The sequence below is a fragment of the Psammomys obesus genome, unplaced genomic scaffold (genome assembly GCF_907164565.1).
Source record: "Psammomys obesus unplaced genomic scaffold, mPsaObe1.curated_primary_1811, whole genome shotgun sequence".
NCBI lineage: Eukaryota > Metazoa > Chordata > Mammalia > Rodentia > Muridae > Psammomys > Psammomys obesus.
Window position 1 is genome coordinate 2,523,986 of NW_026590715.1, and position 25,020 is coordinate 2,549,005.

The 25,020-nt window shown below is 38.6% G+C and overlaps 1 protein-coding gene across 5 annotated transcripts in view; it reads right to left on the bottom strand.

Moving 5' to 3' along the window:
• Mamld1 (mastermind like domain containing 1) overlaps positions 1–25,020 on the bottom strand; it is a 135,635-nt gene that overhangs the window by 86,509 nt on the left and 24,106 nt on the right. The gene's annotated exons all lie outside the window — the stretch shown is intronic.

Sequence of the window (25,020 nt, forward strand, 5' to 3'; positions counted from 1 at the left end):
GTACACCACAGTCAGGTTTCTCTGCATTTTGATATGTTAGAATTTCTACAATGGTCTCCATCTCCTGTAAAAAGAAGCTTTCTTGATTGGAGAGTAGAGCTACACTACTCTGTGTATATAAGGATATGTATTCACTATGTAGGATTCCACTTCACTCAATTGATTTCTTTGCTCTCCAGAGCTTTTGGTTTTTACAGGGTCCTATTTACAAATTGTTGGCTTTAATTATTCCTATTCGGAAAGCCCTTTCAAACATCACTATCTTGTGGAGTACTGCCTGTATTTTCTTCTAACAGTTTCAGATTTAAAACTGAGGTCTTTAAGATAGGTATTAAAGTTCGTCCTTCTACATGTGGACATCCAGTTGTCCATGCACCATTTGAAGATGCCATCTTTTCTCCAGTGTGTGTTTTTTTGCCTCTTTGTCAAATACAAGAAGAGTGTTTAGCTTTTTCTACTTTGTTCTCTTGGTTTGTATGTCTGTTTTTGTTAGCAGTACCTTCCTGGTTTGATTGATATAGCTTGAAATTTTGTATGATAATTCCTCCACCACTGCTCAGGATTGCTTTGGATATCTATGGTATGTTATGGTTCTATTTGAATTTCAAGATTTCTGTTCTGCATTTGTTAAGTATATTGTGGGAATTTTTGGTTTTGATTTCACTGAATACACAAATTGCTTTGGTAGAATTGTCATCTTCATAATATTAATTCTAGAGCATGGGGAGTCTTTTGACCTTCTAGAGTCTTCCTCAATCTCGTTCTTTGGAGATTAAAGTGTCCACTACTTAGGTTTATTGCCAGATTTCTTGAGGCAACTGTAAATGGGAGTGTTTCCATGATATCATTCTTAGTGTGTTTGTTATTAGTATTTAGAAAGCCTACTAGTCATTTTTGTAAATTGATTTTGTATCCTATAAGATTGCTGAAAGTATTGAACATTTCTAGAAGTTTTCTGATAGAATTTTTGGGTTCTCTTATGTATAATATCATTCCATCTGCAAACAGGGATAATTTAACTTCTTTTCCTATTTTTATCACTACAGTTGCCACCTCTTTTAAAGTCTTATTTACATTTTAAAATATTTGTTTCTGTGTATGAGTATTTTACTGCATATATGTATGGGCATTGTATGCTTGCCTGGTGGCTGTAAAATTCAGAACAGAGTGTTGGATCCCCTGTAACTGAAGATAAAAATGATTATGAGCCACTATGTGAGTTCCATGGTCTGAACCCAGGTCCTTTGTAAGAGCAAAAAAGGCTTGTAACTACTGATCCATCTCTCCAGCATCTTAATTTCCTTTTCTCTTCTTATTGTTGAACCAAGCTTTGAACAATATATTAAAAATAGCGTGTAGGGTGGATAGCTCTGTATTGTTCTTGATTTTAATGGAATTTCTTTAAATCTTCTCAATTTAAGATAATGTTGGCTGTAGGTTTGTTATTTATAGCTATTATTTTGTTGCTCCAGTCCTACTCTATCTATGACTTTTATTATGAAGGCAATTTTATGAAAGCCTTTTTGCATATATTGAGATAGTTGTATAATTTTTGTCTTTATGTTCACTTATATGACTCATTACACTTATTTACTCATACATGTAGAGCCATCCCTGCTCTCAGAATAAAGCCATGACAGCTGATCTTCTTGATAGATGCCTGAATCCAGCTTGTAAATATTTTATTTATTGAAAATTTTGTATTTGTGTTCATCAGGGATCTCTCCTGTCTCTCTGTTTGAGTGCTCTTCAATATTCTCTTTTTACTGAACTCAGTATTCAAATCCTGAATTGTCGTAATCATTTCATTCAGCCATTTGTTTGTGTTTTCTTGGACAGCACTTGGGCATTTATTCCTGTCCTCCTTAATTTTGTTGAACTCTTTGCTCCTGCCTTTAAACTCACAGCTCATGAGACAAGCTCATTATATCTAGTGCAAGGATATCCAGAGCTAGGTCAGGGGGTGTGGAGAGGGCAGGCCAGTGAGCTTCCAGAGAAATTCATTAGCTGAATTCATCCACAATTCATTCATCCACAAGCTGCATGTGCAGAACTAGGCTCAGAAGCATGAGCATCACTCTGGCAGGTAAGTTTCTGGGGAACTCACCAGTCAAAGCCAGTATGTGTCCTGTGTGTTCACAGTCAGGCCAAGGAATGTTGCATATTGTACTTACTTTCTTGGATGTATTTCTTCTAAACTCAAACCACTACCATTTCTATAACTTTAATAATCTTTCTTGGTTTAATTTTCTCAAGAATAAATATTTAATTCCATTTTGGAGTCAAAACAAATTTCTGTAGTTTAAAGGTTCAAGTAGCTAGAGCTTATAAGGCATGTTATTATGATGTTTCAAACACATGAGTCATAGAATATATATTGAGATGCCATCCATTGCCATCCTTCAACTATGTGCATAGTTGATTAAGAATTCAGAAGTACCCAAAATTAATTTCTGTGCCAAGGCCATACAGTTCATTCATCTGATCAGCTCATTTAATCTTATTGATTACAGTACTTATCTTTGCTCTTCTTGTTATAGCGAGAAAGAATGAGTTTAGTTGCCCAAAAAATATGTGGAGAAGAAAACATCTTGGTACAATTCGAAGTCCTTGTTTCAGTAAGGCTTACATTGTAAAATGCTTCCGAAGCTCCTTATGGTTTATTTAATAAAATTTGTATTAATTGAAGAAGCTTCTTTTTAATTCCATCATGAGGTGGGGAATGTCTCAAAAGTTCCTAACCCTAAGGAGCTATGGGCAGTAGATGGCTTCTTGGTAAGGAGACTCTGTTTTCTTTAAGGGTGTGACCACTGTTACATTAACCATGCTCTAGTGGATGACTCCACATCCATCAGTATATGGGCAGCAAAAATTTGACTTGGGGCAGTTATAGAAAAAAAGAGAGGACGAAGTTGGGAATGAGTAGGGGAAGTGGGTGGAGAAGCAGATATACAGTGTGGGTGAATCTGGGAGGAGTTACGGGAAGGAGTTGGGGAGAATATGACCAAATACCGTGTGTGCATGCATGAAATACTCAAAGAACAGATAAAATTTTATATATAGAAAAGAAATTGCTTTTTGAGAGTATGTCTACTGAGTAGCTCTTGGACAATGGAAGTTATAGGGGTTATCCCATAAACCTAGGAAGGCAAATGAGACCTCTGCTTTCCATTAAGAAGTTTTCCAGCTCTCGGGGCATTTGTCAATGTACTCAGATGAATCAGAAATAAATAAATCAGTAGGCAGTGGCATACTACTTACACTTTCATTAAAAAGCCCTAGGGGTAGAATTGCTCAGGATTGAGATAAACTCTCCTAAGTATCTCTGGCATCTATCTACCTTGGCATATGACTGACATTAAAACTAAGCACCACATTTTAACTATTGCAAAAGTAGTAGTTGCATTTGAATGGCTGATAGGCAACAGTTGGCATCACAGCTTGAATTGGTGGCATTGGTGCTGCTAGTGCCAGCTCACTACTAAATCATTAGGACTGCCACCTCGGAGCCCTTACTTTATTCCTAAGCTTCCTTTATTCCTATTACACTCAGGCAGATTGGTCCAGGACCCAGATATAAGACTTGCCATTTATTCCTGTTACATTCCCTATAACAATTCCAAGCCCATCAAGTTCGCTTTTGATGTCACTTTCATGCTACAAGGAGTTGCTTGCCTTCTGGCTCTAGGTCAGGGACAAGTCTAGTAAGACTGCTTTCTAAATATTCATTTGGATCATTGAGAAAAAGAGAAACAGGTCACAAGAGATCCCTAGGACTTGCCTCTAGACTTCTTTCTCTGAGGGAGGATATTAATCCATTATCCATGACCTCTGGACTGAATCCTTTAATTGGTTACACAATCGCATAACTGATCTGTAAATGAGAATTTCACAACAGACGCTTCCAAGTGCTTTGCTGGGATCCAAAAACTCTTACCTGTTTTTCTATGATCTACCTTCCTACCTGTGTGCTTTATCTGAAGGAAGGATGTTATTCTACCACAGCCATAGTCTCTGACCCCTAGCATTTTCAAATCCACTGTTGACTAGATACCCTTTCTAAGACCTCACTCACCATTCCTTTAAGTATACATTTTAGGGTCTAGAATTTTTCCTGTAACCCACATCAAGCAAACTATAGCTACATAAGATATCCTGTTCAAGGAATCCCCCACCTAGAAATTTACAAGTACTTGCCCATCTGGTGATCTAGATGAATCTTTTTTATAGTTCTATATGATCCTTGATGCTCTGTGCTAAACATCCAGGATCTTGTTAGGAAATATTCTCTTTCTCTTAATGTGCTGGCCTGTCATTCATTGTGACTCTCTGTCAGTAGCCAGGTAACCTTCTCACAATGGTATTATCCATCCCAGCCTTCTGACTTGTAAGTAGGAGATCATTCCAAGGCACTAACTGTACAATGCTCTCACCACAGAAGGGAGGAATTCAGGAAATATTGTGTAAAGCAAGGCAATTGAGCCAACTGAATCATCAGTGATCAAAACAGCATACTGGATTATTTCTCACAATCTTTGAGTAGTTAAAAGAGCTGATGGGATACTCAGCAGTAATTAGAAATGTAGGAACAGGTATGTTAACAATTCTTGCCCTTCAAAGTCACCTTTTTAATAACTTGTGTGACTGAAGGAGTACTGTGATTGGAATAAAACTTACAGTATTCTCCTTAACATAATAAACAGACACATGGGGTATTTGAGATTAAGTATAAGGTGAAGGCAAGAGAATAAAAAGATAGCTGTGAAATCAAATGATGGCACAAAGTTGCCATCTAAGTTCATCAGGTCACGTGGAGTTCTCTGAGTTGAGCTTGATATGCCAGCACAGTATTCAGTTAGCAACACAGTATTCAGTGAAAGAAATGGCCAGAAAACACTAACAGTGTGTGGCTGGTAGGAGCTAAGCAAGAAGGCAAGTCTGTCTTGAGGGATGTAAGAAAGAAGTCATTGAACAGGTAAGGGGACACTGGGAATGAGAATGTTCCTAAGATGATTATTGGAGAGAGTGTCACATGTAACTCTGCAGTTAATAATGGGATCGTGGAGGGATATTAAATTGTTTCTTCTGAGACCTGGGAGATGGCAGAAGGTAAAGATCCCGCCATGCAAGCATGACTCAAGTTTGTATTCTCAGAGCCCTTGTGAATGCCAGGCAGTCATGGTGGCATCTGCTTGTAATCCCAGAGCTGGAGAGGTAGACATAAGAGTATTATGGGGTCAGAAGTAGTGGCACATGCCTGTAATTCTTGCACTTGTGTGTCAGAGGTGCATTTCTGTGAGTTTAAAGACAGCCTGGTCTACTCAGTGAGTTCCAGAACAGCCAAAGTTACATAGTGAGGTCATGTCTTACAAAAGAGCATTCTGGAACATACTGGCCAGTCAGTCTAGCTGAATTTGTGCGTTCCAAGTTAAGAGAGAGACTCTGACTCAAAAATGAAGATGGAAATAGAAGACACCCACCATCAACTTCTGGCCCCTAGGTACATACATACACTTGATACATAGATGAACAAAACACATGAATATGTACGTACACCACAGACTCAAAAAAATAAAATAAATTATATATCCTTATACTCTGTTCTGATGTTTTGTCATAAATTGCAAAGCCTCTACAGTATTATTTGTAGCTAGGAGTACAGCAAAGTATCCCATTGATGTCAATTTGCTGACATGTGAACTCATTTTTTCTAATGAGTGTTTGCTTATACCTTCTACCGAAATAGGTACAACCACAATAATACCATTTTAGCTTCAGAACATTTCATGAGACACTTTAAAGTCCATGATTTTTAATATGGATCTAGATAATATACTTTTAGTTACTAAATTTTATCCCCAAATTTGGTGGAAAGTAATGATTTGCAATGTCAACAAGTCAGTTACATAATGTTGTTCCAATTCACTATCAGAATGCCTAGTTTTCCTGTCAGTTTCTGATCTTGGAACTTTCAGTGTTTAAGGATTAGCTAGCTGGGACACAGAAAAGAGGGGAAAATACAGGTCAAAGAAATGCTTTTGGAAGCAAAGGTACCTGCCTATAGGCAATCTTGAAGTATGGTCTGTGATGGCAGCACCCTAGATGTATTAACAGACTGCCTCTAAGTGACCCCCTTCTAACATCTTTTCTGAGTATCAATGGCTCTGTTAAAGTCACTCTACATAAATTGGAGGCCAAATCCCAAAAGAGACCTTGTGTATGACAAAGGCAGAATTGGCCTTACAGAGGTTAAAGATGCCCAAAAGCACACACAGGCAGTGAGGCAAAACCTCAGTATGAAAGACAAAAGTTTTTACTTTATGTGCATTGGTGTTCTGCTTGCAATGTGTGTCTCTCTAACGGTGTTAGAGCCTTAGAACTGGAGTTGAAGACAGTTGTGAGCAGCCAAGTAGATACCAGGAATCAAACCTGGGTCCTTTGGAAGAACAGCCAGTTCTCTTAACTGTTGAGCCATCTCTCTAGCCTTCTCAGACAACAAGGAATAGCGCTTCCTCAAGATCCAGCTACACCACTCCTAGGCATATATCCAAAAGATTCTCAAGTACACAATAAGGACATTTGCTCAACCATGTTTGTAGCAGCCTTATTTGTAATATCCAGAAGCTGGAAACAGCCCAGATGCCCCTCAGTGGAGGAATGGATGCACAAATTGTGGTATATCTACACAATGGAATATCACTCAGCAATAAAAAACAAGGAAATCATGAAATCTGCAGGTAAATGGTGGGATCAGGAAAAGAGCATCCTGAGTGAGCTATCCCAGAAGCAGAAAGATGCACATGGTATATACTCACTCATATAGACATATAATATAGGATAAACCTACTAAAATCTGTACACCTAAAGAAACTAATCAAGAGGGAGGACCCTTGCTAAAATGCTCAATTCCTATCCAGAAAGGCAAAGACGATGGACATCAGAAGAAGGAGAAAAGAGGGAACAAGTCAGGAACCTGACACAGAGGACCTCTGAAAAGCTCTGCCCTGCAGACTATCAATGTAGATGCTTAGACTTATGGGCAACCTTTGGGCAGAGTGCAGAGAATTTTAGGAAAGAAGTGGGAAGCAGCAAGATCTGGAGAGGACAGGAACTCCACAAGGAGAGCAACAGAACCAAAAAATCTGAGCACAGGGGTCTTTCCTGAGACTGATATTCCAACCAAGGACTATGCATGGAGATAACCTAAGACCCCTGCACAGATGTAGCCCATGGCAGTTCAGTATCCAAGTGGGTTCCATTGTAATAGGAACAGGGACTGTCTCAGACATGATCTGATTGGCCTGCTCTTTAATTACCTCCCCCTGAGGGGGAAGCAGCATTACCAGGCTACAGAAGAAGACAATGCAGCCACTCCCGATGAGACCTAATTGACTAGGATCAGAAGGAAGGAAAATAAGTCCTCCCCTATCAGTGGACTTGGGGAGGGGCATGCATGTAGAGGGTGGAGGAAGGGAGGGGTTGGGAGGAGGGAGAGAACCACAGGGGGGATACAAAGTGAATAAAGTGTAATTAATAAAGAAAAAAAAGAGTTCCTAGGAAAAAAAAGAAAGAAAAAAAATTAAAAAAAAAGAAAGACAAAAGTTTCATCATTCTGCAAGCCTAGTGTCCAGGCTCAGGAGACAGAGGCAGGTTGGGGATTCTCTGTGCTCATGATGCTGGAAGGAGAAAAGGTTGGCTCCTCAGAGACTCATTGTGTGTGTGTGTGTGTGTGTGTGTGTATCAAATGGAACTCAAGTCATATCCCAAAGACTGAAGAGGTCAGGGAAGCCTTAGATGGCACACGTAGCTACTTTTGATTTTCTTCTAAGGCAATGGTTTTAAATATCCCTAATGCTGTGACCCTTTAATACAGTTCCTCATGCTGTGGTGACCCCAACCATAAAATTATTTTCGTTGTTACTTCATAACTGTAATTTTTCTAATGTTATAAATCATAATGTAAATATCTGATGTGACTTCCAAACGGGATGTGACCCTAGAGGTTAAGAACCATTGTCTAGGGTAAAGGTATTCATGCTTGGTAAGGAGCAACCTGTTCTGCCTGTTGGATATTCCTTGGACTTGGGATCTGATCCTACAGGAATAATTTTGAACTATGCCATTCTGGCATGGTCTCTAGCACCAAGTTTCTGAATTTTGATGCTATCTAAGCTACTATTAGATGTGAATACTTGAAAGGAGTTATTAAACCACACTTTATATGTTTTCATATCTGTGACATGCAGATGCTATCAAGAGTCTCTGCTCCATCAAGCTGTGGTGAAAAAAAAAAAAAAAAAAGCATGAAACTATTATTCCCGAATGTGCTTTTCATAGTTGCTGATGCATGGCAAGACTCTGGGGCCATCTCCTTGTAGGCAACAAGGAGAGGAGTTTTTTTTTTTTTTGTTTTTTTTTTGTTTTTTTTGTTTTTTTTTTAAGAAAATAAAAATTGTTGATCTTGGACAAGCTAAGTAGCTGGATGTGAATTTTACCACATAGCAGATTTCTTGATGGTGGCAATTGTCCCACGCCTCTTTCCTTATTGTTTTTAGATAATCATGACAATAATGTTTCAGTACAACCTTAGCCCCATGTGTCTCTTCAAAGTCTTTTTTAGGCATGAAGTATGGAATAGGTTCAAGCTCTGCAATGTGAGATCCACTCTGATCAGCCTGGTGTGCTAACAATTGTTTGGCTTAGAAGAGTGAGTCCTCACTTCTCTCAAATCAAGATATTTTTGACAGAGGCCAGTCTATGTCTACCTGCTGCTGTGCAGCCAGCCAGAATCTGAGTCCAAGTGAATGGCATATTAAAAAGGCTAGCTACCCTGGCAAGGGAATGCTAAGGTGCTCTGCAGCATCCCACACTGCATGAAAAGCAACACCATTCAAGAGAATGGAATCATGGGCAGGAAGAACATTATATCAGTAGCTCAGCAGTGACTCAAAATCCCCATGGAGCATCTGCAGGCCACAAGAAGTATAATGGTATACATCCTGTGTTAGAGCACCCTCTAAAATAGTCCCACACAATAAATTGTCCAGTCTTGTCCAAGACAATACATTAGGCATCCAGTGCTAGATTACAGTTCCTTACAAGCTGTCTTGCTTGTAACTACATATGCTTATACATGATGAAGAAAGAAAATACAGTGGAAAGTGGAAAGCAGCAGATCCAAGTGACTGGAGACTGGCAAGATAGCCTAGATGCATCTGAAAATAGCTCATGCAATCTAATGCCAGTGACTGAGCAAACCACCACCCCAGACCTTACTCCCTCACACTGGTCTTTCAATTCTAGCTACTCAGTGCTTCCATTTGCAAACATACACATCCACTTATGAGTTATGAAAACACCATCTAAGCCAACATTCAGATTCAAGCAATGCTAGTCGGGCTACATAATCATAAACTCTCTTCCCCCCTCTGTGCCTTTGCAGTATTCTCCTGAAAGAATGCACTAGAATCTCACAGATAAAAGCTGACATGGCAGTAAGTTACATAGAAATAGTGTATCCTGAGTAAAATATACCTCAATCTTCAGATAAGAAAGCAGAGATTTTTTTTTCCTTATCTGAAAACAGATCCTTTTGTAGAACTGGTGAAATGGAGGTAATTATCAAGAACAGAGAACATTAATCAAGAAAACCTGTTCTTTCATGTTCTGAACCTTTGTAAATGGAAAAACCAATAGAGAGCAAATAGAATGAACTTTGACTGCAAGAAACACTTATTTTTCTCTGAAAACCATCTCATTTTCACATCTTCCCTATACAGTATACTTTGCCTCACCAATGTTTTGATAAAAGCAGCACAGTCCTGGCCCGAGCCATCCTCTCCTAGTGATGTTTTGGTAAATGTTTAACAAGGGACTTTGTCAGGAGAGGAAAAGATGAGTGAAAGTGTTATTGCAACACTTAATGATTGCTATTTTGTAAATATTCTTACTGTGATTGAATACTAGAATACTAGAATACTTCTAGCTACTAAGAAGATGTCAAGCAGATTGCAACACCCTAAATATGTAGAAGTGGATTTTCAGGATCTAGTAACCGCCAGTTGGAATGCATCATTGTTTCTCTCCATGTGTGCTTCCTATGGCTTCCACTCCAGGATCACAGAGGAAGTGAAGAGATAAATCACCAAAGAATAAGGCAGCTATAACAGTCAACACACACATGTTGCTCTTGGATTTAGAAACTCTTTATTGAGTCACAGTATCACCACTAATCTTTTAAAATATTTACAAGTTTGATTTTATTAAATCTGGGAGTTAGGTATTGTTATCATGGTTTTATAGAGGAAAAACTAATGTTGAAAGAGGCTGCTGGTTACCCGTAATGGTGAAGCTCATAAGTGATAGCACCAGAACCTAACAACTGCATTGTTGAGCTTTGGTGGTGAGAAGAAAGCACAGCATCAAAATAAGTCTTAGAGGCAATGGTTTGACTTAGATGAGGAATCTGGGTGGGAAAACATCAGTTAATCAAATGGGTTTAAATACTGTCTTAGCAAGCACTCTTATCCTTCATTCCATGGATAGAATTCAAGGACCTCATTCATTTCAATGGTGAAAATTACATTTTTATTTTCACTAACCTCTAACTGAAGTATAGCATTTCATCAATTATGAATGTTGGCAATGAACTACAGAAATATTTATGGAACCTGTGACTTTGTCACCAAGAGAAATCGCAGATGTTTCTATTTTGCATTACAGTCATAGCAGGGGTCTCTAAATATCATTACCTTGAAATTACAGTAATTATTAGGCCTACTGCTAGATCATATTTAATGTGCTAAGAAGCACACAAGTTAATATCTTGCAGATTTGTTTTGTTAATATATCAATAGGTCTTTTAATCTAATTGGTATTCTTTATTATCTCATTTCATTTTATGTATTTAAAAATGTGTTTTCCTGAGAAGAGATCTCTAAGTTTCACAAGAAACCCAATGGCACCCATGGATGTACAGGGTAAGAATACTGTCAACAATAATTTTTGAACAACCCACTACTGGTCCTCTTCTCTTTTGGAAGTGTTGAGGAACAGCCATTTCCAATGCCACAGAGATCTTAGAATCAACAGCTTCCCTGCTTTCTCTCCAGGTATAATGAACCTTTTTATATCCAATTATAGGGGATCTCCTGAGAGCTCTATGTCTGGTTTTCAGAAGGTTGGCATACTTGTTTATTTAGGATGCCTGGGTGCTTTTGGAGAGAGGACATGCCTATGGTTTATAATCACTGCTGAACACTCCAACGTTTTCTCCCAATGAAACAGTTTGGGATCCATGAGTCAGTCCTTCCTGGGAAATGGCTGAGAGGGAGCTTTCAGTGATGGAAATGAAGTAGAAGTAGAAAGTAAGGGAGGGGTAGGGGAGATGCTGAGTCAGACCTCAACCACTCTTGTAGGGCAGCTTAGGAGCCGTGGTCAATAGAAAATTGGGCAGTCTTCTGGTCTGTTGGGGCTGAATCATACCAGAATGGCTGTTCTCTTCTCTCTGTGTCTACCTTGGTGAAACTCCAGGCCTTCATTTGAGGCCAAGATGAAAGGACCCAAACCTGGTGAATGTTGGCCACAGAGAAACTCTAGAACAAATATACTACTATCTTGATGGAAAAATACTGGAACAGTAGATCTTCCAAGGACCATGGGACCCATCCCATCTTTTCCTGGCATGAATATGAAGAAGTCGTGAGCTCATGGACACCTGATTTTTAGAGCCTAGGGAAATGAAACTAAGATTCTTCCCTCAGACTGGAGGCTCCTCAGTGTCATGGATCCTAGAGCAGTGTGTCTTCCTGTCCTAACTATAACTTTGGATTTTTTTTCTTTCTGGGAAAGAATTCTCTTTTCCCCTACCACTTTTTCCATTCTGTGACTTTATGGTAGAGATCAAGACCTTTGCTCTCTCTGTGCCTAAGTGTCCTCTTCTGTAATATGGTGACAAAAAAAATAAATAAAGTCTACTCACCAAGTACTGCAGTGTGTAGGGATACTGGAAGCTGCAGGACATTGACAATAAAGAGGGTGTCCTTACTCACAAAGGCCAGCCATTAGTCCTGCTCCTCTGTGCAGGATTCTCTGCACACATACTTGGCAAGAAATGTGTAGGCTTGCTAAATATCCAACACCATTTTCTTCCTTCCCATCTCACCCTGTTGCTTTACATTCAAGTACAGTCATAGACATCAGTAGCAGTGGGTATTTAGGAATAGAGAGGCTGAGAATAGGTATACAGGGGTGTTTGCTGAAGTGGGTCTCATGTTCATAGTGTTCTTCCTTAGCATTTTCTTTACCAAAGCAGGAAAATTTCCATTAAATGCTGTTGGTATAAGTTCTGGAATGTGGATATGGAAAGTCTGATGTCTTCCCAGAAGTCTTTTTGCAACACAAAGGCAAGGATGAAGTCCTGAATCTGGGCTCAGGTTCTGACCCTTGGAGGTACCTCAAATGCCAACTAGTTTTAGTCTCTTTCTGAATTTGGAGGGTAATTAAAGTCCAGGAGGGAAAGCCACTGACACATCTGGCAGAGCAGGCACTAGAAAAAAAAAAGATATCTTCTGGCTACAAGTATTATATTCTTCAGGGTTCTGCATGCTGTCATTCCCTAGGCACCTTCCCAACCAAGCCTTGAGAGCCTCAGCATAATTCCTAGCCTAGGGCTTCTTCTGTGGGGTGAAGACATCTCTGCCAAAGTATTGTGCCTATTTGCTTTTCTACAACTCATCCTTTTAAGGGATGATAAGAAAGGCAAGAAGAACTGTAGAATGCAGAAAATGCTCTAAGGGTAAAAATAGGTATCCCCACAACTTCACTCTCCTGACTTATTCTGGGTCAAAGACAAGTGTCTCCTCTTCCATTTCAATGGCTTTCCAGATTTGGGCAACAACATGAGTCTGTAGTTGAACTCCGGAGTCTAGACACTGGCACACATAATTGCCTATTCATTTCCCAGGGTCTTCCAATCTTCCAATTGATAGCAAGGTTTCTAGGTGCTTGGCTGCCTCTCCCTTCTTTCAAATACTCACAGCTCTCATGCCTCCCTGAAGAATATCAATCTGACTGCGCCTGAGGTTCCCTTATTCCCAAGTCATCTTATTTCCTATACCTAGCTATTCCTCTCCTTAAATCATATTTAAGAGGATAGGTCCAAGAACCAGGTCCTAAGTTATTTCTGGATCCACTCCAGTGTCTACTTTGCTGTAGAATATATGTGAAAATCCATGAATCTCAGCCAATTCCAAGTAAGCTATGGGTTGTTAAAAATAAAAAAAAAATAAAAACAAAAACCACACACCAGTTTTGGGATATAATACACACTTATTTTGAAAAGCAATTTGGGAATGTCTCAACAAGTTAAGCATATACTTTATGGTACAAACATTTTATTAGTCAGTGTTTATCTAAAAATGTTTAAAGAGAATGTGTGTATCACCTATGTTGATGGTAATTGCATTTTATAATTGTGAGGAAACTAAAGACAATTCAAATACCCATCAAAGGATGAATGAATAAGAAAACTGTGGTAGAATCTATGTAACAGAATACCACTCAGCAATAGAAAGGATTTAGTAGCTGATATGCACGCAACAACATGCACAGGTCTCTGTCATTACAACAAATGAAGAAAGCCTGACACAGCAACTCTGTTTTACACTTGCATACATAGAATTTTAGAAAATAAAAAACTACAGATAAGTGGTTGCCTGGAAATGGATATGGGCCAGAATGAGAAATTACAGGAAACGACAAGAAAACTTTTGTAGTTTTGTGGCTAAGGAATATATTCCATTTCTTGCCAACAGTGATCATGTATAAGTGTCAAATCAAACCAAATTTTACTTTAAATATTTGCAAATTACTGTACTTTAATTATAACTCACAGAAGCTATAAAATAAACAGTCCAGTTAAAATACAGCTTAAAGGAGGGAATCGAGGATGGAGGCACCAAGAGGACACTGTGTTTGATGAGCAGTGACAGCAGTGACGGCACAGAGACCAACAGACTGAACTCTCGGCCCTAAAACACCAGCAATTGTGTTTCCCAAGTGAAAGGAATCCCCATGGTGTGGGAAGCAATTGGGTACATTCTCAGATCACCCAACTAAACCCCAGAAGAGTCTGCCGGTCTCAGCAGGGACTTGGTCACCAGCCCAGAGCCACACAACTGTGGCAGGCACTCAGTTACTAGCCCAGAGACCCACTGTGCACCCGTGCACCCAACTCACCATCCCAGACAGAGCAGTGGGCCCCAGCGCACCAGAGACTGGGTTTTCCTGTTGGGAGGAAACCCCATGATGAAGGAACCATCAGATCTGATCTCAGGGCACTCAGCTGAACCCCCTTCTCCACCTAAAAATGTTCCCAGGAAAAGTTCTTGAGTTCCTCCAGGCACCAAGTCACCAGTGCACAGCCACTCACCTGTGCCTGCATGCTCTACTCACCATCCCAGACTGAACTGTGGACCCCAAAACACCACAGAATTGGTCTCCCTGTTGGGAGAAAACCCCACAGTGGGGGAAACATCAGGAATTACCTTAGAACACCTGGCTGCAGAAATGTTTCTGGGTTCCCGCAGCCTCCAGGTTCTAGCCTCCTGCCACAAGAATGAGTGCTTCTCTCACTTGCCACTGATTACCAGTTGGGTACTGAGGCACAGAACTCCAACCTCAGACCTACAGAAGCCTGAGATCCATGGGATCAGCCCCAGACACTGCTCCAAGGTGCAACCTGATTCCCTAGCCAAAATGACCAAACAGCGGGGTTCTCTGGTTCTTTAAAAGGGCTGTGCCCAGAAAACACAGTGTAATAGTAGCAGCAGCTCACTAAATTCAGAGTAAGAAACCCAGTGGCAGGGCAGCTGTCTCCAGGACTTCTCATGGTAGGAGGAGAGCTTTCCTGACGACCAATGACCACAGTTACCACACAGGTCCATAGGCCTGAAGCAAGCTGTGGCAATTCCTGAGAAGCACCGGCGATTCAGTGACCATACCCAAAAAGCTGAGGAGGCCTCCTTCAGAAACAACCATCTTCCTACCAAGGAGATTCTCCCCACCCCGGAATTCCAGGAGGTACCAGAAACTAACAGACAACACCTGAGATAAGCAGATGGGTAGAGGCCAGCATAAAAGCACAACAAACAAGAGCCAAAGCAATATGGCATCTCCAGAACCCAGCTATCCAAGGGCAAGTAACTCTGGACACCCTAACATAAGTTAAATTTAAGAAAATGTCCTGAAATCTATGCTTATAAAGAGGATAATGGAGGAAACAAATAAAATGCGTAAAGAAATAGAAGAAAATAAAGTCAAGGAGATTATCACCATGCATAAAGAAAAAGAGGAATATAAAGTCAAACAGATTATGGTCATCCGTAAAGATATACAGGAATATGCAGCCAAACAGTTTGTGGCCTTCAGAGAGAAAATGATTAAGTAACTGAAAGAAATAAAAGAAACAGAGGAATGTTCAAACAAATAGGTGAAGGAATCGAAGGACAAACAGGAAAACAGTCAGACAGGTGAAGGAAATCAACAAAACAGTTCAAGATCTGAAGATAGAATTGGAAAAATTAAAGAAAACACAAATGGAGGAAGTCATGGAAAGGAAGGACTTAGGGAAGAAAACAAGAACTACAGGGTAAGCAAAACCAACAGACTACGAGAGATGGAAGAAAGAATCTCAGGTGTGGAAGATACAATGGAAGAAATTGATGTATCCATCAAAGAAAATGTTAAATATTAAAAATTCCTGACACAAATCATCCAAGAAATCTAAGACAAAAACCTATGAATAATAGAAATAAAGGAAAAAGAAGATTCCCGTCTCCAAGGCCCAGAAAATATTTTCAACAAAATCATAGAATAAAATTTCACCTATCTACAGTAGAAGCCTTTAAGCATACAAGAGGCCTACAGAACACCTAGTAAATTAGACCAGAAAAGAAAATACTCCTGCCACATAATAATCAGTAAGTATATAGAACAAAGAAAAAAAAATACTAAAAGCTGCAAGGAAAAAAGGCCAAGTAACATATAATGGCAAAGCCATCAGAATCATACTTGACTTCTCAAAAGGGACCGTGAAAGCCAGAAGGGCCTGGACAGATGTCATGCAGACCGGAGGAAAACACAGATGTCAGCCCAGGCTACTATACTCAGCAAAACTCTCAGTCATCATAGATGGATTAAACAAAATATTCAACAACAAAAACAAATTTAAACAATACCTACCCACAAATTCAGTGTTACAGAAGATACTAGAAAAAACAAACAAACAAAGAAAAAAAAACAACCCAAGAAAGCTAACTACATTCAGGAAAACACAGGGAAAAAAATAATTTCACACAAACCACAACCAACAGCAAAATCAAAGGATGTAACAGCCATTAGTCATTAATCTCTCTCCATATCAGTGGACTCAACTCTCCAATAAAAAGACACAGACTAACAGAATGGATGCATAAACAAAACCCAATAATCTGCTGCATAAAAGAAACACGTCTAAGTCACAAAGATAGACATTACCTGAGAGTAAAGGGCTGGAAAAAGGTTTTTCAAGCAAATGGACCGAAGAAGCAAGCAGGAATAACCATTCTAATATCTAATAAAATAGACTTTCAACCAATATTAATCAAAACAAATGGGGAAGAGCACTTCATACTCAATAAAGGAAAATTCCACCAATAAGACATCACAATTCTGAACATCTATGTCCCAAATAAAAGGGCACCTACATTTGTAAAAGAAACATTAATAAAAATGAAACCATACATAGATCGCCACATATTAATAGTGGGAGACTTCAACACCCCACTCTCAACAAAGGACAGGCCAAAAAAACAGAAATTAAACAGTGAAACAATGACTATAACAGAGGTCATGAAACAAATGGACCTAACAGACATCTACAGAGCCTTTCACCCAAACACAAAAGGATTTACCTTCTTCTCAGCACCTCATGGAACCTTCTCTAAAATAGACCATATAGTGGGTCACAAAGCAAGTCTCAACAGATACAAGAAGATTGAAATATTCCTGTCTGACCACCATGGACTAAAGCTAAACCTCAGCAACAACAGAAGTAGCAAAAAGCCTACACACACATGGAAACTGAACAACACAGTACTCAATGACAGTTGGATCCGGGAAGAAATAAAAACAAAAAATTAAAGACTTCCTAGAATTCAAATAAAAATGAAGGTACAACGTACCTAAACTTATGGGACACAATGAAAGCAGTGCTAAGAGGAAAGTTCATAGCACTAAGTGCCTTCAAGAAGAAATTTGAAACATCTCATGCAAGCAACTTAACAGCTCACCTGAAAGCCCTAGGAAAAGAGGAAGAAGACACCCAAGAGAAGTAAATGGCTGTAAATAATCAAACTCAGCGCTGAATTCTATAAATTAGAAATAAATAAAACTATTCAAGGAATCAATGAAACCAAGAGCTGGTTCTTTGAGTAAATCAACAAGATAAACCCCTAGCTAAACCAACTGAAAGGCAGAGAGACACTATCCAAATTAACAAAATCATAAATGAAAAGGGAGACATAACAACAAGCACTAAGGAAAACCAAACAATTATTAGTTCTTACTTCAAAAGCTTATACACCACAAAAGTTGAAAATCTAAATTAAATGAACAATTTTCTTGATAGATTACACTTACAAAAGCTGAATCAAGACCAGGTAAATCAATTAAATAATCCTATTTCCCGTAAGGAAATAGAAGCTGTCATCTAAAGTCTCCCATTAAAAAAAAAAAAAAAAGCCCAGGGCCAGATGGCTTCAGCACAAAATTTCTACTAGACCTTCAAAAAAAGAGATAATACCAATATCTTTTAACCTATTACACACAATAGAATCAGAAAGAACATTACCAACTTCATTCTATGAAGCCACAGTCACCTTGATATCTAATATCACAAAGACCCAAAAAAGAAAGACAATGTCAGGCCAAATTCCCTTATGAACATAGATGCAAAAATACTCAATAAAATACTTGGAAACCAAATCCAAGAATACATCAAAGATATCATCTACCATGACCAAGTAGGCTTCATCCCAGGTATGCAAGGGTGGTTCAATATATGGAAACCTATCAATGTGATCCACCATATAAACAAACCGAAACAATAACCACATGATAATCTCTTTAGATACTGAAAAAGCATTTGATAAAATCCAATATAGTAAGTCTTGGAGAGATCAGGCATGCAAAGCACTTATCTAAACATGGTAAATGCAATATACAGCAAGCCTATGGCCAACATCAAACTAAACAGAGAGAAACTTAAATCAATCCCACTGAAATCAGGAACAAGGCAAGGCTGCCCAGTCTCTCCATATCTCTTCTATGTAGTTCCTGAAGTCCTAGCTTGAACAATAAAAAAATTAAAGGAGATCAAGGGGGTTCAGTTTGGAAAGGAAGAAGTCAAACTATCACTATTTGCAGATGATATGATAGTATACCTGAGTGACCCCAAAAATTTTACCAGGGAACTCTTACAGCTGATAAACACCTTCAGCAAAGGGGCTGATATAAAATTAACTAAAACAACAACAACAAACAATCAATAGCCATAATGTATACCAAATAAAAATGGGCTAACAAAGAAATTAGGAAAACAACACCCTTCACAATAGCCATAAAGTACCTTGGTGTAACTCTAACCAAGCAAAGTCAAAGACTTGTTAGAAAGAAACTTCAAGTCGCTAAAGAAAGAAATGGAAGAAGATATCAGAAAATGGAAAGATCACTCGTGATCATGGCTTGGCAAGATTAATATAGTAAAATGGCCATCTTACCAAACGCAATCTAGAGATTCAATGCAATTTTCCATCAAATTACCAAAACAATTCTTTATAGACTTGAAAGAAAAATTCTCTACTTTATATGGAAAAACAAGAAACCCAGAATCAGTATAACAATTCTCTACAATAAAAGAAATTCTGGAGGTATCCCTGATATCAAGCTGTACTATAGAGCAACAGTAATAAAAACTGCATGGTACTGGCTTAGAAACAGAATGGTGGATCAATGGAATTGAATAAGAGATCCAGGAATAAACCCATATACTTATGGACACCTGATTTTTGACAAAGAAGCAAAACCATACAATAGAAAAAAAAAAAGCATCTTCAACAAATGGTGCTGATCTAACGGGATATCTAAGTGTAACAAACTGCAAATAGATCCATACTTATCACTCTGCACAATACTAAAGTCCAAGTGGATCAAAGACCTCAACAGAAAACCAGACACACTAATCCTGTTAGAAGAAGTAGTGGGGAAGAGCCATGAACTCATTGGTACAGGAGAAAAAATCCTGAAAAGAACAGCAACAGCACAGGCTCTAAGTTCAGCAAACAATAAATGGGGCCTCATGAAAATGAAAAGCTTCTGTAAAGCAAAGGACACTATTGTCAACAAAACAACAGCTTACAGATTGGGAAAGGATCTTCACCAACCTTATATCTGACAGAGGGTTAATATCCAGAATATATAAAGAACTCAAGAAGTTATACAGCAACAAATCAAGTAATCCAATTTAAAAATTGGGTACAGAGCTTAACAAATAATTCTCAATAGAGAAATATCGAATGACAGAGAAACACTTAAAGAAATGCTTCACATCCTTAGTCATCAGGGAAATGCAAATCAAAATGACTCTGAGATTCCATCTTACACTTATTGAATGGCTAAGATAAAACACTCAAGTGACAACATAGACTGGAGAAGATGTGGAGAAAGAGGAACCCTCCTCCATTGCTGGTGGGAATGTAAACTTGTACATCCATTTTGGAAATCATTCCGGTACTTTCTCAGACAATTAGGAATAGTGCTATCTCAAGATCCAACTATACCACTCCTAGGCATATATTCAAAAGGTGCTCAAGTAAACAACAAGGACATTTGCTCAACCATGTTCTTAGCAGCTTTATTCGTAATACCCAGGATCTGGAAACAACAGATGTCCTTCATCAGAGGAATGGATACAGAAATTGTGGTACATTTACACAATGGAATACCTTTTAGCAATTAAAAACAAGGAAATCATGAAATTTGCAGGCAAATGGTGGGAACTAGGAAAGATCATCCTGAGTGAGGTATCCCCGAAGCAGAAAGACACACATGGTATATATTCACTTATAAATGGATATTTGACATATAGTATAGGATAATCATACTGAAATCTGTGTACCTAAAGAAGCTAATCAAGGAGGAGGACCCTGGGTAAGTTGCTCGATCCTCATTCAGAAGAGCAAATGGCATAGACACTGGAAGAAGTTGAAAACAAGGCACAGGACACGATCCTACTACAGAGGACCTCTGAAAGACTCTACGCAGCAAGGTATTAAAGCAGATGCTGAGATTGATAGCCAATCTTTGAGCAGAATGCAAGGAATATTATGAAAGTAGGGGGAGATAAAAAGACATAGAGGAGTCTGGAGCTACACAAGGAAAATGAGAGAACCAAAAAAATCTGGGCCCAGGGCTCTTTTCTGAGACTGATAGTCCAACCAAGGACCATTCATAGAGATAACCTAGAACCCCTGCACAGATGTAGCCCATGGCAGCTCAGCCTCCAAATGGGCTCCCTAATATGGGGTACAGGGCCTGTCTCTGACATGAACTCAGTGGCTGGCTCTTTGATCACCCCAGGAGGGAGCAGCCTTACCATGCCACAGAGCAAGACAATGCAGCCAGTCCTGATGAGACCTATAGGCTAAGGTCAGATTTAAGAGAAGGACCTCCCCTATTAGTTGACTAGGGAAGGGTCATGGGAGGAGAATTGGGAGGGATGGCGGGATTGAGAGGGGATGAGTGAGAGTGATACAGCTGCAAAACAAAGTGAATAAATTCTAATAAAAAATAAAAATACAGCTTAAAGAATGGGGGAATCTCTACTAGCTATAAATTTAATAGGTGATTAATATGTAGGATGTATAAAGAGCTTAAAACCCAAAGAAATAAAACAATGGTCACTAAGTGGGCTAAGAAAATAAATAGACAATTCTTAAAAGATAAAGTACAAACAACCAGTAAACACTTGCAACAATGTTTCACATCCTAACCATCAGGGAAAGGCAAGGATAAGAATGACATTGAGACTCTCTCATTGTAATAACAATGGCTAACATCAAGAAAACAAAGAGTTGTTGATGGGGTGAAGTCATTATAGAAATCGGTATGAAAGTATCTTAAATATAAAAAAAAAAAAACTAGAAATGGTCAAACTACACTACTTCTGGGTGTAATACCCGAAGAAGTATAACATAGACACCTTGACATCCATGTTTCAGTGGCCAAGTGATAAAAGTAGCACAGGTGTTTGTTAACAGATAAATGTCTAATGTAACTGTGGTGCTATTTTAGCCATAAACAGTCTGGTTTCTTCTAGAGGCTCTAAGGCACCCATGGTTCCATGGCTGTTCCTTGCTAAATGGATAACGTTAATCTGTGCTTCTGTATCCACATGGTGTTCTTCCCTGTGTCTCAGTGTCTGCATTGGATTAGAGATCATACTATTGACCTCATTCTACTAGAATTACATATGTATAGTTCCCACTAAATTATCATTCACAGGTGTATTAGGATTGCCCTAAATCTTTTAGAAAATACAACAAATATATAACAGCATTTGAGCCTCTGAGTTACACATCTTCCTCAGCTGTGGGTAACAGCATTAAAGTCACAGATATTTTAAATCACTCTATGAATTTAGCTCCTAGTTTCGCTGCTGTCCTAGTGAAACATCAATCAAGGCTATCTTTGAAGTAACAGCCATATGTTGATTGTGCCTCTCATGCCTCTCAAACATCTCTCAAATTTGCCTACATCCACTGTCCACTGCCCTGGCTCTTATTTGCCCATGTTCTCCTGGATTTCTCACATAGCCTCCTTTCAGAAGACCTTCCTTGCCTCAATTTTACAGTTTCTAAATTGTCCTGAACTCTAAAAACACCTTTGCCAAAACATTGCTATCATTTGACTGTCTTGAGGAAAAGTTCCAAAATGTTACCTTCAGAGTCCTCTACATGTGCCATGGACTTACTGCCAATGCCTTTCTGTTGGTGCCCCTTCTACACTCTTGCTGTTTCCAAACTGACTACTTCAGAGCCCAAGCAAAGGTCTAGTTGCTCAATGGTGGTACTCTCATTTCTTGCGGGACCATTACCTCATTGCCAGGTTTTATCTGAGCCATGAGTATCGTTGCCTTTTCTTAAAGCTGCTATTACATGATTTGGAAACTTTCTATCATTTATGTATCCAACCTCGGAAAAAATTATTTAGGCTTGGCCACTGGTGTGTAGGTTTGTAAGCAAGGAGGGTCCACAACAAATATCAAGTGGTGCTAGACTCTGTTCATTAAGCCAGAATCAACTGAGAGCTCCTATATGTGGACGGCATACCTCACCAGTAATTCATGTTTTGCTTAGCACTTTCTGATACAGAGCAAAACCTTGAAAAATAGTTCAACAATCAGTTGCCAGTACTATGAAGATCAAAGGAAGCTTTCCAAAAATTACAAAGGAATGGAACCCTAATGAGTGACTGAGATTCTGATAGGAGAAGGCAGAATTAGAGATGCAAAGATGGCTCAAAATGAACTATCTAATGGGGATTATTGTTTTTAGAAATAATTGTACTGAAAGGCTACAACCAGGAACCTTAGAAAACAAAAATGCCATTTAGCACTACATGGAGGAGAAATTAATTTTTACATAGTTCATTTAACATTTATAACAATTGCTCATACATTTATTTATTAGGCTGTCCCCTCCATTAGTCTAGAAGTTCCCATGGTAGCATATGTGTATCACTGTTCTTCAACTGTGTTAAGTGCTCAGGAACATCCATTATGAAGGCCTCACTGAAAATACACATGTGTAATTATTATTACTGAGTGTCTACTCAAAAAATAGTCACTGGTTCTTGTCCCCTTTTTTTCTCCACTGAGGTAGCAGAGAAGAACTTTCCATAAGGAATGTTCTTATGGAAATTTAGAAAGCTACTGTATTCTCAAACTTCATCCCCCTCCTTTTTTCCTCTGCCCTCCTCCTATTTCATTTTCTCAGAGTAGGAGGAGATGAGGTGGTAAAGATAAGAGTGAGTCCATCATTAGAAAATGCTCTGGATGTTAGGGAGATAATGGTCTTCTATCTTTGTGTGTTGGAACCTGACAGAGCCACTGACAGGGGCACGCCATTTGAGAATCCCATCAGAAGTCCGTAAAAATAGAGCGAAAAAAACAGTAGGCTAGAGAAACAGATCACAGTGAAGGAAATAATTATGGGACCTTAGAAAGGCAGAGTTGGCTTAGTTGATAACTTCAAAATGGCTAGAGATAAAATGGGTTGTCTCTTAAGATGAAGCTTTCTGTCTCTGGAAACTCCTTAATGAGGCCACTGAATGGAGAAAGTAGTCATCAGCTTTTAAATATTGGAGAGCTGTTAGGATGAAGTGGCTAATTAGTGGCTGAACAGAAAGTAGAGAAACAAGTCAGAAATAATTCTGTAGTAGCTGGTGAGTGTTGAGTAGAACAAGGGTTGGGGTTGCCAGAAAAGAAACTAAGCCCCCACACACACACATGTTGAGGTTAATGTGACGCATCATCTAAGCTGTGTAGGTGAGCAAGTGGAATGGATCTCAAATTTGACCTCAACTGTCAAATGATAAGCTGGAAATCCACATTTGAGAATGCCTTGTTTAGTTTAAGTGTCCAAACACATTGGATAGAACATATACAATAAGAAAGAAAACCCCATTTACAAAAGCAACAAGGTAAAAATTAGCATTAAGAATTAATATGACAAGTAATATACAGAAGTTTTCTATGAGAAAAAGTTTAACTCTCCTGGCAAATTTAGAACTAGATATGAACAAGTAAAAAATAAGAATTGCCAACACAGATATATTAGTTCTCTCTAACATAACTTAAAAGTATTATCAAGTTATAATTAAAAATTTCAACAAGGTTTTATTAACGAATTTTTATAAAAGATAATGGGTTTGATTGGGTGATTGTCATACATGCATTCAACATACCTTGATCATATTCATCCTTTTAAATGTCTTTATGACCTCTTCCATTTTCTTATTCCCTTCCTATTCTGTCATGACCTCCTACTTTTATTTATTTCTTGAACTGTTTGATGCCATGTTAAATTTCTCATGGAGACATGTAAGAATAGCCAAAAGACAAAGATAGAATGGCCATATTTCTCCCTGGTCCTTTTTATTACAGATAAAAAGAAAACTTGGACACATTGCACTTACAAATGACTAAAATAATTTATCAATTTCATTACAGGCTACTTATCCTCAAATAGAAGGTCCTAGACCTAAGCACATATAGGTAGCCCTAAGTAGATTCAATGGATATGCAAAAAGAACACATGAAGAAGACAGAGAAATGTAAAGAGAGTAGAAGGAGCATTGGAAAGGAAGGAATAGTGAGTAGATTTGATCAAAATACATTATATGCATTCATGAAGTCTTCTAAGAGTAAAAACTTGAAAGAAAAACAAAAAATTAAAAGGATACAGAAACTAGACATAAAATACCAAGTAAAGGCAGGTTGAAGACAATACAAAGAAAGATACGGTAGACATAAAGAAATTCATGAAATAGATATTCTATGTCTTCCCTTTAGGAAATCAGAAAAAAAAAACGGGCATACTAAACCTGAAATAAATAGAAAATTAACAATAAAAACCTGAAATAAATAGAAAATTAACAATAATAACCCAGCAGAAATCAACTGGGAAACAATGTAAGGTCATGGACTTGAGAAAGCAAGGCATCCATGATTTCCCATGTTTCTGTAACATTGATGATATCCAATGCTGGAAAAGATATCGGATAACAGGAATTCTCCTCCATCATTATGTGAGAATGCAAAATGATATAGCTATCCACTTTTGGGAAAAAAAAGTGGTTGTGTTTTCTTTGAAGTTTTACATCCTTTTACCAGATTATCTGTCAGGAAAGAAACCATCCCAC